Source organism: Protobothrops mucrosquamatus, unplaced genomic scaffold (assembly GCF_001527695.2).
Source record: "Protobothrops mucrosquamatus isolate PMUCROS unplaced genomic scaffold, P.Mucros_1.0 scaffold483, whole genome shotgun sequence".
NCBI lineage: Eukaryota > Metazoa > Chordata > Lepidosauria > Squamata > Viperidae > Protobothrops > Protobothrops mucrosquamatus.
In genome coordinates, this window is record NW_015386803.1 from 25,578 (window position 1) to 40,881 (window position 15,304).

Here is a 15,304-nt window from a genome sequence, read left to right on the forward strand (position 1 = left end):
GGGTACCTTATGATCTCCCAAAGCAGCAACCAGATCTAGCCTTCCTTAGTTTCTGAATACATACAAGGTAGTCTAGGTGCGAACATCTGCAGAAACAGGGACAGCTACTCTCTCATTTAAGGCAGGTATCCTAAAGGTGTTGCACTTTCTGCTGCTCATCATTTCATTTTACTAACCCTTTTGCATGGCAACACTGCCTTAGATCAGTTCCTTGATTTAAATGCTAGCAGAATACTCCAAATAATTTCAGAAATTTTAGGGAATAGTGACTATAGAGAGTTAAATAGCCTCACTGCCTTTGCTTAATTTCTGTAATATTGAGCAAGTTTAGAGTCAATAATAATAATAGTAGAGTTGGAAGTGACCTTGGATGTCTTCTAGACCAACTCCCTGCTCAGGCAGGAAACCTATATCATTTCAGGCAAATGGTTGTCCAGTCTCTTCTTAAAAACTTTCAGTGCTGGAGCATTCACAACTTCTGGAGGCAAGTCGTTCCACTGTTCTAATTGTCAGGAAATTTCTCCTTAGTTCTAGGTTGCATACACTTATCATACAATTACAAAGTAGACGGATGCTTCAATTTGTACCATCTCAAGAAATGTGAAGTCACAAAATGATATTGCATGCCTCACTGCTCCTTTGGTAGTCGTTGTGACTGGACTGTTGATCTGTTTCCAAATTTACAATATCTTTCTTCTTTGCTCTCTCAAGAACTTATTTAGTCACAAGATGCAGGCACTTTGATCAATTCTGCTCTTGAGTAATAACGCCCAATTGTGTTATTCTTTTCATGGCATTCCTGGAGCAGTTTTTCTTGCCAAATTGGTAAAACCATGGAAAAGGTTGATTAGAATAGAATAGAGTAGAGTAGAGTAGAGTAGAGTAGAGTAGAGTAGAGTAGAGTAGAGTAGAGTAGAGTAGAGTAGAGTAGAATAGAATAGAATAGAATAGAACTGGAAGGGACCTTGGAGGTCTTCTAGTCCAGCCCCCTGCTCAAGCAGGAGGACCTATATCATCTCAGACAGGTGATTGTCCAGTCTCTTTTTAAAAACTTCCAGCGATGGAGCGCCCATAATTTCTGGGGGTAAGCTGTTCCACTGGTCGATTGTCCTCACTGTCAGGAAGTTTCTCATTAATTCCAGGTTGCTTTTCTCTTTGATCAGCTTCCAACCATTGTTTCTCGTCCTTCCCTCTGATGCTCTGGTGAACAACCTGACCCCCTCTTCTTTGTGGTAGCCCCTCAGATACTGGAATACTGCTATCATGTCTCCCCTATTTCTTCTTTTCTTTAGACTAGCCAAACACAAGTTCCGCAGCCGTTCCTTCTAGTTTATTTACTGCTTCCTTCTTTCATTCCGTTTGTCTGCCACCTTTCTTCTAAGGAGCTCAAGACAGTATTCAGTATACGGGAACCACCTTTCCATTTTATCCTCAAAGGAACCCTGATTGCTAGATTAATCAGTCATTAATGAGCTGCATGAGCTATTTGGGAACTGAACCTGGTTCTCTCTCTAGCACTACACTTTAACCCAGTGTTTCTTAATCTTGGCAACTTTAACCAGGCATGCTGGCTGAGGAATTCCAGGAGTTGAAGTCCACCCATCTTAAAGTTCCTAAGGTTGAGAAACACTGCTCTAACCATTATGCCAGCAAGGCCCAAGAATGCTACGATTTGAAGTTTCAAATGCCATGGTGGCAATAAAGATCATGTTTCTTAGGGAAGCTGTCTAATACTACTTTGGCCTATTGCTTTGTGTTACTTAGTTTTGTACTCAGGTAAGTTTCTAAATATTTCTAAATAAAGCACAAACTTGGCTCTTTTAATTCTATCACAGCAGACTATTTACATTCCTGAGGGTGTAGATCACGGGTGTCAAACTCGCCACGTCACGTGACATGGCGCGACGTATCGCGACTCTTTTTGCATTGCCGGCAATGGGGCGGGTGTGGCTTCAGTATGATGAAACTGGCCCACGGGCCGGCAGTTTAACACCCCTGGTGTAGATCAATGTTTATCAACCTGGGGTATTTTGGGAGTTGAATTCCACACTTCTTAAAGCTATTGAGATTGAGAGTCGCTGATGTAGACATAAGATGTAACCCCTTGGCATAGAATGGAGGGTGCAGGGAGTTGTAGTTCAGCATAGCTGGAGTGCCATTAGCCCTTAGTAGTGACTCCTTAAAAGTGGATATGACTGGAGGGTTGTGATAGTTTATATTTCTTATTTCCTGAATAAGCAAAAAGCAGTCTGGTGTACAAGCCAACTTCAGAAAACTGCTGGCACTGGTACTACAAGAATACAATTAAAAGTCGCCGTAAAAATTGACAGATCTTGGTGTGGAAAGCAGAAAGTACATTACAGTCCCAATCAAATGATGAATAAAATACCTTAAATCTTTTACAATTATGGATTAAAATACACTGGACTTAATGACTTAGAATTCAAACCTGAATATCTACTGCTTATTGTAATAGAATACTTAATCATCATACAATAAAGAGGCTTCTATTGATGTATTTCAGCACATAGACTATGGGGGGGGGAAAGAGAGAGAAACCTTTTTATCATTTTTTGCCACAAACTTGGTTCCTTTTCAATGCTAGATGTACAAAATTGCCTTGCTTGTAGTTGGACAGGTAAAGAGACCTCAAGCAGCAGTTTCCAATTTAGGACCTTCAGGTGACTAAAGCTGGATCCTAAAATTTCTCCCTTCATGTCATGTGCTAACTCTGAGCAATTCACCATATTGAAAGATATGCATGATATAGATTATGCCTTGCTTTTTGTCACATGCAGAAAATTAATCTTGGAGTTGGGATTTAGCACAAGATGGGTGCTAAATATTCCCATCACCTCAAAACCTACTTAACGAGATCAACCAATTTTGGGCCAGAGTTGGTTCATAGAATAATATCTTGTGGGTTTACCATGACTTTTCAGAAAATTCTTTCCAGATCGTCCCACTGAATTTCTTTTTAAATGAAAATTGCAGACACACAACAATGGGTCCTTCTCCGGCAGTGATTTCAAAATATAATTTTGAAAAAAAGTAGCTTTTCTTGCAATTCTTCTTGCTTGGTGTTAGCATAACTATAAACCATCCTGTTTCATCCTAATGCTATTGATACACTGGGTCCATAGAGACCAAAGTCAAATCCCTTATTTAATTTTGCATTGATTGTGGGGTTTTCCCCTTTTTTTGTGTGCATGCGTCCTAAAATCATTTGATCTGAGCTGGGCATCATATAAATGCTTTAATAAACAAATAAATACATTGGGGGTGGGGGATCATGGTGGGAAAATTCTGATCCCAAGAGACTGTCCATTGTACAATGGAGACTCTCCTCATCACAAAGTGCCAAATAATCCTTTTTAATTCCCGGCTTAATTGAGGTATTTATTTCTTGAGTGTTTTAATTGCAGGCATCGCATAGCTTGGTTTTAGGTGGGACTGCACATTTAATTCAGCGTTTTGTTTTGTGGCACAGACCACTCTGGGACTCATTGGCCATGTGAAATAAATAGGTGAATTATCTAGCTATTCATTTTCTTGGTGGTGGGGAGGCAAGGGATGCAAAGGTCAGTCCAGAATGGGATGTGTGTGCGTGTGTGTGTGTGTGTGTGTGTGTGAGAGAGAGAGAGAGAGAGAGAGAGAGAGAGGGAGGGAGGGAGAGAGAGAGCAGTCTCTGGAACAGTAGAGTATATTTACAATGATTCAATATGACTAAGCCACCCATTGATCTTCCAATGGATAGGTTGCTCCTGTAACTTACATCATTTACTATAAACACTAGTGATGCCAGAGAAAGAAAAACTGCTGTTGGCCAACACAGAGCCTTTTAGGTAAGTGGCTTGGTCACTCTGCCTTCTGCTCTTTGGCTAACTAGCTCCGTGTTCCCCTGACATAGGATAAGTAGCCCTATTTGCCGATCCCGGGAAATGCCCACTCACTACCATTTCTTTTTCCTTTTTCAAGAGAGGGTATAGCTAAAGGTCACAGGAAAGCCACGCTATTTTTTTAAAAATCCTCTGAAACAAAAAAATCAATGGCAGGACCTAGAACACAATAAGTTATGTTACAGGGCTATGCACCCGTGTATTCCCATTGGAGACCTATCAACGTGAGCTAGCACTGTGGAGAAATCTCTCTGGCTAATCAATACCTTTGTTCATTATGCTGTCGCTGATGAATATGGATAAAGATTGGGCAAGCATGAGTCAGGTGACTAGGAATAACTTGCCTCGTGAACAATCCATAAATGTCTTTATGTGTGTGTATATGTGTTATTAGTGATCAAACCCTCCAATCTGCCCTCCCTTTTGTGCACGTTCTCATATTATTGTCGGCAGATGGACATTACTCTCGTAACAGCTTCATTCAATTAGTAATATTTCACTGCAGCCCCTGACATGAATGAGCAGACAGCAAGAGCTCAAGGCGTTTGCATTTATTGGCGTACCACTTTGAACTCACTTCCAATCCTTCAACTCAGTCTGGTAGCTAGTAGAAGTCCCTTCTAATCTCAGTGTGCCCTGGATAAAATCCCTGGCAAGTTGCACCCCTTTAGGGGCATGATCACCAAATAGCAATGTGCTACACCAGGTAAAAGAATCAAACGTATGCATTGCAGAATTGTAGTAACACATTTATGATATTGAATGTCTTAGGATGTAGGCTTATGTGTCTGAACAAATATAGCCTTACGCCATAGTCCTTTGTGGGTTTTTATATATATGAACGAGCAGTAAAGGACCTTAAGATGGGGGGGGGACAACCAGAAGTGGATCAATATACCGATGTAGGTCCACGGAAGAAGGCAGTGCTCCTGAGTGGGAGAACACACGCAGGAGCATATCCATCAGAGACTACCCTGATAGACGCCCGGATCCACTCAATATACCCCCTCCTCCGAGCACACATGCACACAACCCCATCAAGGAAGATCAGATGGATCCCGGAATAGTACCAAAAAAGGGGATAAGTGTAAGCGAGCGAAAGCAACCGGCGTATGCTAGCAGAAAGAAAGTGATTAAGCCCAGGAAAAAGAAAATAGTAACCTTGGAAGATACCAACACAGCAAGAGACACGTGCCCTTTAAGAACAAACCAAGTAGAGAAAACGGACGGACCAATGACTAGATCGAGAAGCCGGGTGCAGAGCTGTCCAGCAATATAAAAAGGACTCCCAGTAATCTTGTATTGTGCTCTGATGATGTCGGCAGTGTTGGCCGGCGAAAGCTTAGCTTTAGCTTTTGTATTAAACAGTTTTTGTTTTAATATTATCCTGGTGCTCAGACTATTTTATTTCTATTATATGGATTTACCCAGGATTCGCATTTTGGGTATAATTAGGGATTATATATAAAATCTATCTGCTATTCAAGCCAAGTTCTTTCTTTTTTCTTTTTTTAAAAAAGCCATCCATCAAGGGCAATCAATATGAGGAAGAACATGTCTATATGTACAGTTGATCTGAACATCCACCTCCCATTGTAACCTGAGTCTAATTGAATTGGCGTGCTACGGCTTTCAGTGCAGCTTCAACGTACAGCTTTGGGTAGCAAGACTCCTTAGAACTATTTGAATTGGGGGGGTTAATAACTCTCTCCACTGTTTCAGTAAATGTCCCCTTACTCCAGACAAACTTTCAACCCCCAAATATTTCAAAGTGAAGGATTTCAGCTGGCCTTGACTAATGACCACAATTGAGCCCAAAATTTCTGTTGCTAGGCAAGACCCTATTGGCTTTTCACAGGGCTGTCAAGACAATCAAGTCTGAGTAGGCTTTAGAAAATGATACAATCAGATTGCTTGATCTGGTGGTTTTGGTTTTTATGATGAAGCTGGATTTTTTTTTTGTACAGTGGTACCTTGGTACTCAACTGCTTGGAAACTCATCAGATTTGGTACTCAATGTACTTTTGACATGAAACTTTTGTCCCAGTACTCATTGTTTGTTTGGTACTGAAAGCATAAGCTAGAGGTTATTGGTGTCGGCTGCCTTGTGACTCACTATATTATTCCTTATGGGGAAAAAATGTTTTGTACTCATTTTTGGTACTCATCGCACCTCCCAGAACCAATTAATGATGAGTACCAAGGTACCACTATATTTGGATACTATTGATGATTGTAGTTGTCAGAGGTATGAAATATTCAGATCCGAAGCAGTTAAAGATGCTTCCTCTCTGCCATGTCCTTACTGAACCTATTAACATCTTCTTAAAGGAGCTGTGACTTATTCTGAACTTGCATGATAGCCTTGCAGGAAAATACCTCTGAAGTGTTACAGAAGTAAAGTGTGACCAGGTATAACTCTTCTACCATAGCACCTTTACCCATTCTTAACTCATTTTGATTTATAGCTCTGATTATCTTGTATCAAATTGCTCAGCACTTGAGACTTCAAAATAAGGATGGGTTAGAAAATTCTGATGGTCTATGGAGATTCTCAGTCATCCAGGACATGGTTGTCCCAAAGGTGCTTTTTCAAGAGGCAACTGGACTTTCTTGTTTGAAGATGTTTCACTTCTCATCCAAGAAGTTACTTCAGCTCTGACTGGATGGTGGGGAATGGAAGGATTTATATTCCTTGCAGACAACTGGTCATTTGTATTCTTTTATAGAGTTGTTGAGGCCACTTGAGGGGTTGTCTTTGTCCTCAGTAGTCACCTGAGTAGTGCAAATGGTTGTGGAGCCTTCTTGGAACTGCTGAAAGGATTGTGTTGTAGACTGGAGATAGATGGTGTTGAGAGGGGGCTGTTCAATTTTAACATAGATGGCTTCTTTGACTCCTCTTTCAAACCAGCTCTCCTCTCGGTCCAAAATGTGGACTTTGCTGTCTTCAAAAAAGTGTCCTTTGTCTTTTAAATGCTAAATATGTCGGCATATGACATCATCTATTTCCAGTTTACAATACAGTCCTTTCAGCAGTTCAGATTACTCCACACTCATTTTCACTACTCAGGTGACCCTGAGGATACAGATAAACCTCCAAGTGGCCTTAATGATTCTCTTAAAGAATGCAAATGACTAGCTGTCTGCAAGGAATATAAATCCTTCCATTCCCCACCATCCAGTCAGAGCTAAAGAAGCTTCTTGGATGAGAAGAGAAACATCTTCAAACAAGAAAGTCCAGTTGCCTCTTAAAAAAGCACCTTTGGGATAAATTCTGATGGGCTTTCCTGGGAGGAAAAGTGGTATAAAAGTTAAATAAATAAATGTCTCATAAAAAAAATCTGTAATTGTATTAGTCTTTTTTGAAGCCTGATTGAATATGATTAATGAGAAGAATTTTAAAAACAGAAGTTTGATTTGTAGAAAGAGTTCAAAGCTGAATAAAAAGCAAGATGATGGATTAATCTTTTCTATATATGAATGTCATTTAATTCAAGATATTACAAGAAGCATTGTGGATGAATAATGGGCAAATTTGGTGGAGAGTCCCATCAATTATGGAAAGTCATCAAGCAATAAAGAAAAAAAATACCTGAAAATTGCATCTTAAATAAAGAACAGTACAGTACAATTTAATTTTTTTTAAAAAGGAGCTAGATGTAGAAGAAGGAGTGGCAGAGCCTGGAGGTAGAGTTAAAAGAGGAATAAGCAGAGTCACTACCTAGCCACAAATGAGTTAAGTCCAACCCTTCTTGAATTCTATTAACCTTATCTAGTGCCAGAACAATGCTACCCATTAGTTGATTAAATTTCTGTGCATAAGCATGAGCAATAAATCAGTCTAATTGGAACGTAATGTGCTGCACCTAACACTAATAGAAGAAATAGCTTTACACTGCCTACAGCAGAGGCCCCCAACCTTTTGGGCACCAGGGACCAGTTCTATGGAGAAAGATTTTTCCATGGATCAGAAGGGGCATGGTTTTGTGTGCTGCCTGCATCCTGCAGATGGGGCCTTGCTTGTTTGCGTGGCCCGGTTGCTGCATGTCGCGTCCCAGTGGGGGTTGGGGACCCCTGGCCTACAATATATATGAGGCTCCCATTGTCAGAAGGACAGAAGCAACAAGATAGACTGTACAGTGCCTCATTTGGTACCACAGTTGAACCAAGACTTAAGTCCCAGAGGCAGCATTGGAACCTCCGTGAATAAGCTCTTCAGAGCAACTTGAATTTATTTTCTCTCCATCAGAGCTAATATCTTCCTATTTTCCTTCTTCCATTTTGTGCCAGCAGGAACAGTGGATTCCTGCCACCCTAAAACAATTTGTTTGTCTATAAGCAGGTTCCTTCACCAGGGGCCTTTCTCAGCTGCCTTTTTATTGAGAAGTCATCTTGCTAAAGTATGCCTGAACTAGAGCAGCCGAGAGCTCTGTTGGCCTTTTCCAAGACAAATTGAAGATCAGCAGATGAGGCCTCCCTTCCCTCATGACAGATGTCAAAGCACAGGTCAGAGTGCTCCAGGGACTTTCCAAGGGAAGACCCACGTTCTAGTACTCAATTTCCCCTTCATAGAGATAAACCAGCAATTACACATCCTTTGATAGTTGATGGCCAAGTCATGAACTTGAAAGGAGACGATTAGTTTATATCCCTTCAGGGCCACCTCAATAAGGAGCCAAGAGAAACAGGGCTGAGAAAGACAGGGTGTTGTCTTCAGTTAATGTGACACTTTTGTCAGTTGCAGTCATTCGTGTTAGTGGAAGTAATAAAATGACGGGCAAGTTATTAGAAAGATAGGAGACGAAATTGAGCTGAAGCTCCTGGCCACTTTATCTCATCTTTGTTCTGTTGGGTAATGGGTTGCTATTTGTCACTAATGGGACTTGTGGGTTTGATCATATCTAGAACCTGCAGTATTTATTCCATGTGAAAAGGACAGTAGAATTTGCCACAATATATACGAAGAAAGAAAATGGGAGGAAAGGGTTGTTCAATTATTACATCATAGCTAAAAATGAAGAAGGTTCCTTCCCAATGAATGTGCATAGGGATAAAGACAGCATACCTTTCAAAGTTGCTTTGTTTGAGAACTGTTCTGATCAAGATATTTGTCCCAGAATGCATATCTGCAGTTTTGAAGGCTTCTGAAGCAGTAACTTGTGGGTATTTGAGTGTCTGAGAGACACTGAAGAGATTTTTAGTCACTTGATCAATGCATTCAAGAGAGGGAGTCACAATTTAGAGCCGAGGATGTAGCCTCCGCTCCTTCCGCATAAATATAATATGCATTTATAAAAAGTACTATATATAAAGAGAGACAAAATAATTCTTGCCAATATGCCTCATTCCAGACACTTATTTTCTCACCACAACAGCTTATATGTCTATCAAAAAGTGTGTTGGAGAAAGACAAAGGTAGAAATCTGTCCCTAGTTATGTAGCTGTAAATGAACTTGATGGCTTATTAGCTTTAGTTTGATTGTTCACTATGAAAAGAAAGACATTTGGAACAATATTGCATACTCCTTTGTTTGCCATTGTCATTGTTATGAGGCACAATAGCAGAAGGCCTGTGATGAGCGGGCAAAAAGGAAGAAGGAACCTGATCAACTTAGGCAGAATTTCTTAAAAATATGTATCAGTAATACTGCTATCCAAATGGTCCTTTTCCAGCCTCATCTGTTATGTGCTTATTAGAAGTAAGCCCTCTTAAGTTCAGTGAAATGTATTCTCAAATTGCACAGGATGATAGCCTCATTTTCAACCAGTTAAATTGTATTTTTCCCATTATATTTTCCTCTACTTAATATATTTTTAAATATGTGTGCAGGATGTTTAGTGCCACTTATGCAAGTAACATGGAATGTTGTCTCTAGGCAAACTCCAACAATTTCTAGGTTTACTCAGCCTTTTTAGAGAGACGGGGCTTTTTAAAAAAAGAATAAATGGTAATTTTTGTGCGTGCTCTAGATTTTTATATGAGTAAATATAAATATACATGGTTTCAGTAAATAGACTCCATGTGTAAACTAGCGCTGAGTACCAATCTTGGCTTACTACAATGGAGCTTGATAAATATAACTTCTGAATAGATTTAACTTCTGTTAAAAATAAACAAAGATAGAGGTTAAAAGTTCATGGTCAGTGAGATTATATCAATTATGTTGGAAGCTAAAAAGTTGTTATACCAATAACATGTAAAAAGGTTTGGTCCCCTTATCCCTTTGATTCCAACTAAATGACCTCTTTCATAAGGACACAATAGTAGTAGTAGTAGTAGTAGTAGTAGTAGTAGTAGTAGTAATAATAATAATAATAATAATAATAATAATAATAATAATAATACCATCAAACATCCACATCTGCCTATCCCAGGTCCTTGGTAAGGACTCGATAGGTAGACAAAATGCCAAATCCAGTCTGAACATCTGGCTGACTGTGTGATGATCCATAATAATAATAATAATAATAATAATAATAATAATAATAATAATAATAATAATAATAATAATAATAATAAAGTTGGAAGGGATCTTGGAGGTCATCTAGTCCAACCCCCTGCTCAGGCAGGAAACCCTATACCATTTCAGACAAATGGCTGTCCAGTCTCTTCTTAAAAACTTACAGTGTTGGAGCATTCACCACTTCTGGAGGCAGGTTGTTCCACTGGTTAATTGTTCTAACTGTCAGGAAGTTTCTCCTTAGTTCTAGGTTGCTTCTCTCCTTGATTAGTTTCCATCTATTGCTTCTTGTCCTGCCTTCAGGCGCCTTGGAGAATAGCTTGACTCCCTCTTCTTTGTGGCAGCCCCTGAGATATTGGAATACTACTAACATGTCCCCCCTTGTCCTTCTCTTCATTAAACTAGACATACCCAATTCCAGCAGCCTTTCCTTTAGCCTCCAGTCCCCTAATCATCTTTGTTGCTCTTCTCTGTACTCTTTCTAGAGTCTCAACATCTTTTTTACATTTTACAATCTAGTGCATCTTTCTTGGAGAGTAATTTCCTACCTCTTGGTAACTGATTTGGAATGCCTAATCACAGAACTGCAATGAAATGGAGCATTAGATTTTCTTTTTCCAAGTTAAATTCTGGTTAAAAATAAACAAAACAAATATTCACTGACTGAATTCATGCATTCTGCTGAACCATTAACTGAAAGGCAGACTCGGTAATGTCCATAGTTTGTTTTAGGCTGCAGTCAATAGATTAAGACTATGTTTTTTGTTAGTTTAATGATTTATTAAGTAGGTTAGTATAAGGCATAAAAGGGGCCACGTGATTTGTTTGTGATTTCCTGGTTTGGTTCGATGTTGAAGCTATGCCTCTGTTCAAATCACAAAATTGTAAAGCAAATATAGCTAAAAACACACACACAAACACAAAGGAAAAACTGGGAATGGATTGTTTAACAAACAATGGTTAAAATGAATCAACCCAGATGCTATGAAACTCAGCTATTAAAAGGCCACTAAACAAGCTTAACCCCATCCCTCATGTCCTAACAGCCCAGTAAATTATACACTTACTGATATTCATGATATCGTATCATGATCACATATTGGAGGGAGATGGGGAGGCAAACTACGATACATGCACTATGATGATATGATCATACAAATGTCACAACTTCTTTATTTCATAAGAACAGGGCTTGAAATATGACATTCTGATTCAAGTGCTGCTATTCTGGCTTTCTCTCAAAGAGAAAGAGAGAGGGAGTGGGAGAGGGAGGGACAGAATGTTTCACAGAATTTCTGCATTCCCATGACTAGAAAGACCTTTGGACACACACTTCCACAAACTAGCATATAATTTGAAGATCATAAAGGCATGATGAATAATTTTAAAGTTGATATAAGCAGTCTAGAATTCCCATATTGCCTTCTCTCCCCTACTTCAAAATCTCGGGAGACAAGAATCCTAACGTTTAAACCATGTGCCTGTTCTTTTCCGATTCACAATTTTCTATCATCCTGTTTCATTTTCTGTAAAAAAAACAGATGTCTGTTCAACCTATTTGCTGAATAAGGCCTCATTGATGATGTTTAAGTTTCCCCGTCTGCTTTACTAAAGCCATTTGACCTTTAGGCAGAAACAAACGTAAAATGAGAATGCAGAACAGTGATTTATTCGGGAAAGAATTATTTATATAACTCAAGCATGTTTTTCATTAAAAATGATATTTATTTATACCATACATACTTCAAAAACAGTGTTTTTTTTTCTTTTTGTTCCTTAGATATCATTTAGCCATTCGTTTAGATCTGTTTTGCCTTGTCAATATTTCTTCTTGCTTTGTTCTTACTATCTTGATAGTGTTTGAAAGCACACCTGCAGGACAGGTAGCGCTACTGAATGTCATTAAGTTTGAGAAGAATACACCTTTGCTTTCTCTGTTCCCTTTCGCAAACATACGATACATTATGCAGCATAAAACAAAACAAAACGTTTCTCCGTTCAATTTTATTTTTTAAAAAGTAAGACTTTGGGGGGGGAAGACAAAACACAAATGAAAAAAAAAATCAAGTCAGCAAAAATTGTGGAGGTTTTGATGTAAACATATTTTTGATATAAACATACTTTGACAAACTGGTCAGTATTTTTCCAGAGCCTCTATGAATTCTGGAGATCACGTCAAGACCTATGCTCACTAACTGAAATTTTAAAAAATGTGATTTGAAATAAGGCATTTTAATTAAGGAAGCTTTCGTCCCCCATGTATTTTTGTTTTTTTTAAAAAAGAAAACACGCATGGAAAATACTGCAACTATTGTTTTTGCTTTGTTGTTAGGGGAAAATACTTAGTATACAAAGGCACCAAGCTACTTATGATCAAGTTAGGATTTACATTAGCTGTGACTAATTTCTTCCCATGGCTTTAATGGGGGTTTGGTCACCACAAACTACTGTATAGTTGGATTGGGGCCAACGAAGAGGAGGAATCATTTCCTCTAATAAAATTAACAGACTGAGTTATTATACAATGAACAGTGGTTGGAAAGTATCTAACTGGTTCAACTTGAAGGCTGAAAACAAATAACCATCTCTGGTTTTGCAGTTACGGGAGAAACTTCTAAGAAAGAAAAACATTTTCTGTGCATTAGTAATATACTGCATGGGGGAAATACTCCTTAGGTATATCCTTCCAAGAAAGGATCTGTTATATGACACACACCATCATGATCTTTGCTGCCAAGCTTGAGCAAATATCATCCACTCAGGAGATTGGGGTTATAGAGGCTGCTAGTGTGGCTTGCCACGCTCAAGACAACATGTGTAAACACCAGAAATGGGAACAACCGAAATGCGGTGGGGTACAGATCCTCCCTGGTTTATTCTTTGATGTTCATTCCTAAGTCTACTGCGATTCTCTCTGACAAATCACTTTTGGAAAGTACAAACAACCAAAACATTGAAATTTGCTCTGGATTCCCCCCCCCCCACACACACACAGCTGAACTGTGGTCATTCCAACCAAAATGAACAACGCATATTTTCCAAGCTTTAAGTGCTTGCGCCATTAATGGCTTTTGATTGCTTCTATAAAAACATGCCTTAATCAGTCTATTGCACCTTCCAGTGCGGACCAGTCAACTTTGCAGAGGCCAGGGTTCTCTTTTGAAGACAACCACAGCTCACGTCTTCAGTCAGGAACACAACGTCGTTTCAGGAATTCTGAAGCCGCTCTTAAGTCACGGAGGCACAAAGGGAATGCGACAGAGATGCATGCCTTTCCAGAAGCTCACCTACCCCTCCCGAGCCTTGCTCTATTGATCTCTTCAGGGACAGGAGGGGAGGGAAAAAAAAGATTTATAATGCCATTGTCTTCAGAGCTTCAACACATCCTGAAAGTGTGCAGGACTGGTGTGGGTAAACACTCAACAGCATTACATCATACAACTGCATTTCCTGAACGTTGGCAGGGCAATTAGTTTTGGGTGGGGGAAGAGATCAAGAGTGGCTTTATGCGAACCACAATGCAATTTTTTGCAGGCCTCCAAGAGAGGAGGCCCTCGCCCCACCCCCACCCCCGAGTGTAATGGGGCTTACTTCCAGGTACACAGTTGCTGGCTTGCAATTCTTTCCTAAAAGTTCGTCCTCCCTTAGTTGAAGAAATGACTCCGTTGTCTCTTAACAAGTTAAGTTCTGCTTTCTTTTTTCTCCTCTTTTTTATTTTTATTTTTAAAAAATAAAACTGTGGCCTTGCTTTGCGAATGTGCATAATTTTTAGGACCTGAGAAATACATTTAGGTATAGTATTCCGTTGCTCCCCAGTTCCTAGGATTGGTTTTTCCTCACTGCCACAACCTTAGCCTGTGGTTAATACCAGCCGATTAATATTTTGGTTACTGAAAACTTGTGCAAAGTTGGCAGTTTTGTGTGTTAATGTGTAAACACCATTTTGTTCAGCATTTGCCTGCCATACTGACCAGACACCACGTGGAACAAAGGGTAGGGTTTTTTCTTCTTCTTCTTCTTCTTAATAAGACACTGATAGTATGGCAATACTTTTAAGGGAAAAAAGGGTATGGATATTATTACACATCCCCACATCGTGTAAGAAAAAAGTGCATGACTGGATTTATGTAATCGTAACAAGACCAAAATAAAAACAAAACAAGGAAAACCTGTATCCAATCAGGTGCTCTAAAGCATGCCAGCACCTCCCCTTATGCGTTTCTAAGCAGGTAGTTAAAAATGGAACTCGTGTTTTCTTCTTCTTAAAAAAAATGTGCACTGAAGCTAATATAAATGAATTGAGCTAGCCAGCAAACTATTCCCACCCGCTTCCCCACCCCCCACATATCTCACAGCTGGATGTAAATGTAAATGTAAAAAAAACCCCAAACAAACAAACAAACAAACAAAAGGTTAAACCACCATCAATACAATTGTTTTACATCATGGGCCTTTCAAGGCTCAGTATATACAAGTGTTAACAGCCATGCGTAGTTGACGAACCTCTCAAAGATTTAAAATACACAGAAAAACAATTGAAGTTGTCCTTTTCTCTCTCTCTCTCTCTCTCTCTCTCTCGTTTTTTAATATCTTTGCAGTGCTTCGTTTTTAGGGGTTTTTGTCTTTTTCTTTTCCTTTCTTCTTCTAAGATTGCAGGCAACAGTCATTGATGGAAGAAACAAGTCTCTTTGGAGATGACCACAAATTTTATAACAAAAGGGAGTTTTAAAAGGTAAGTTTGTTTGCTTTTTTTTTTTTTAAGCAGTGGAAATGTTATCCCAGGTTAAAGATGCTATCCCAACCCACATAATTTTTTTTAAAAAAACAAAACAAAAACATAACAAAACGAACAAAAATCAGGGGGAAAAAAGAGGGGGAAAGGAAAGCACCCGGTCTTTTTTCTGTTTTGTTTAAAAAAGAAAAAAAGATATATATTTATATATT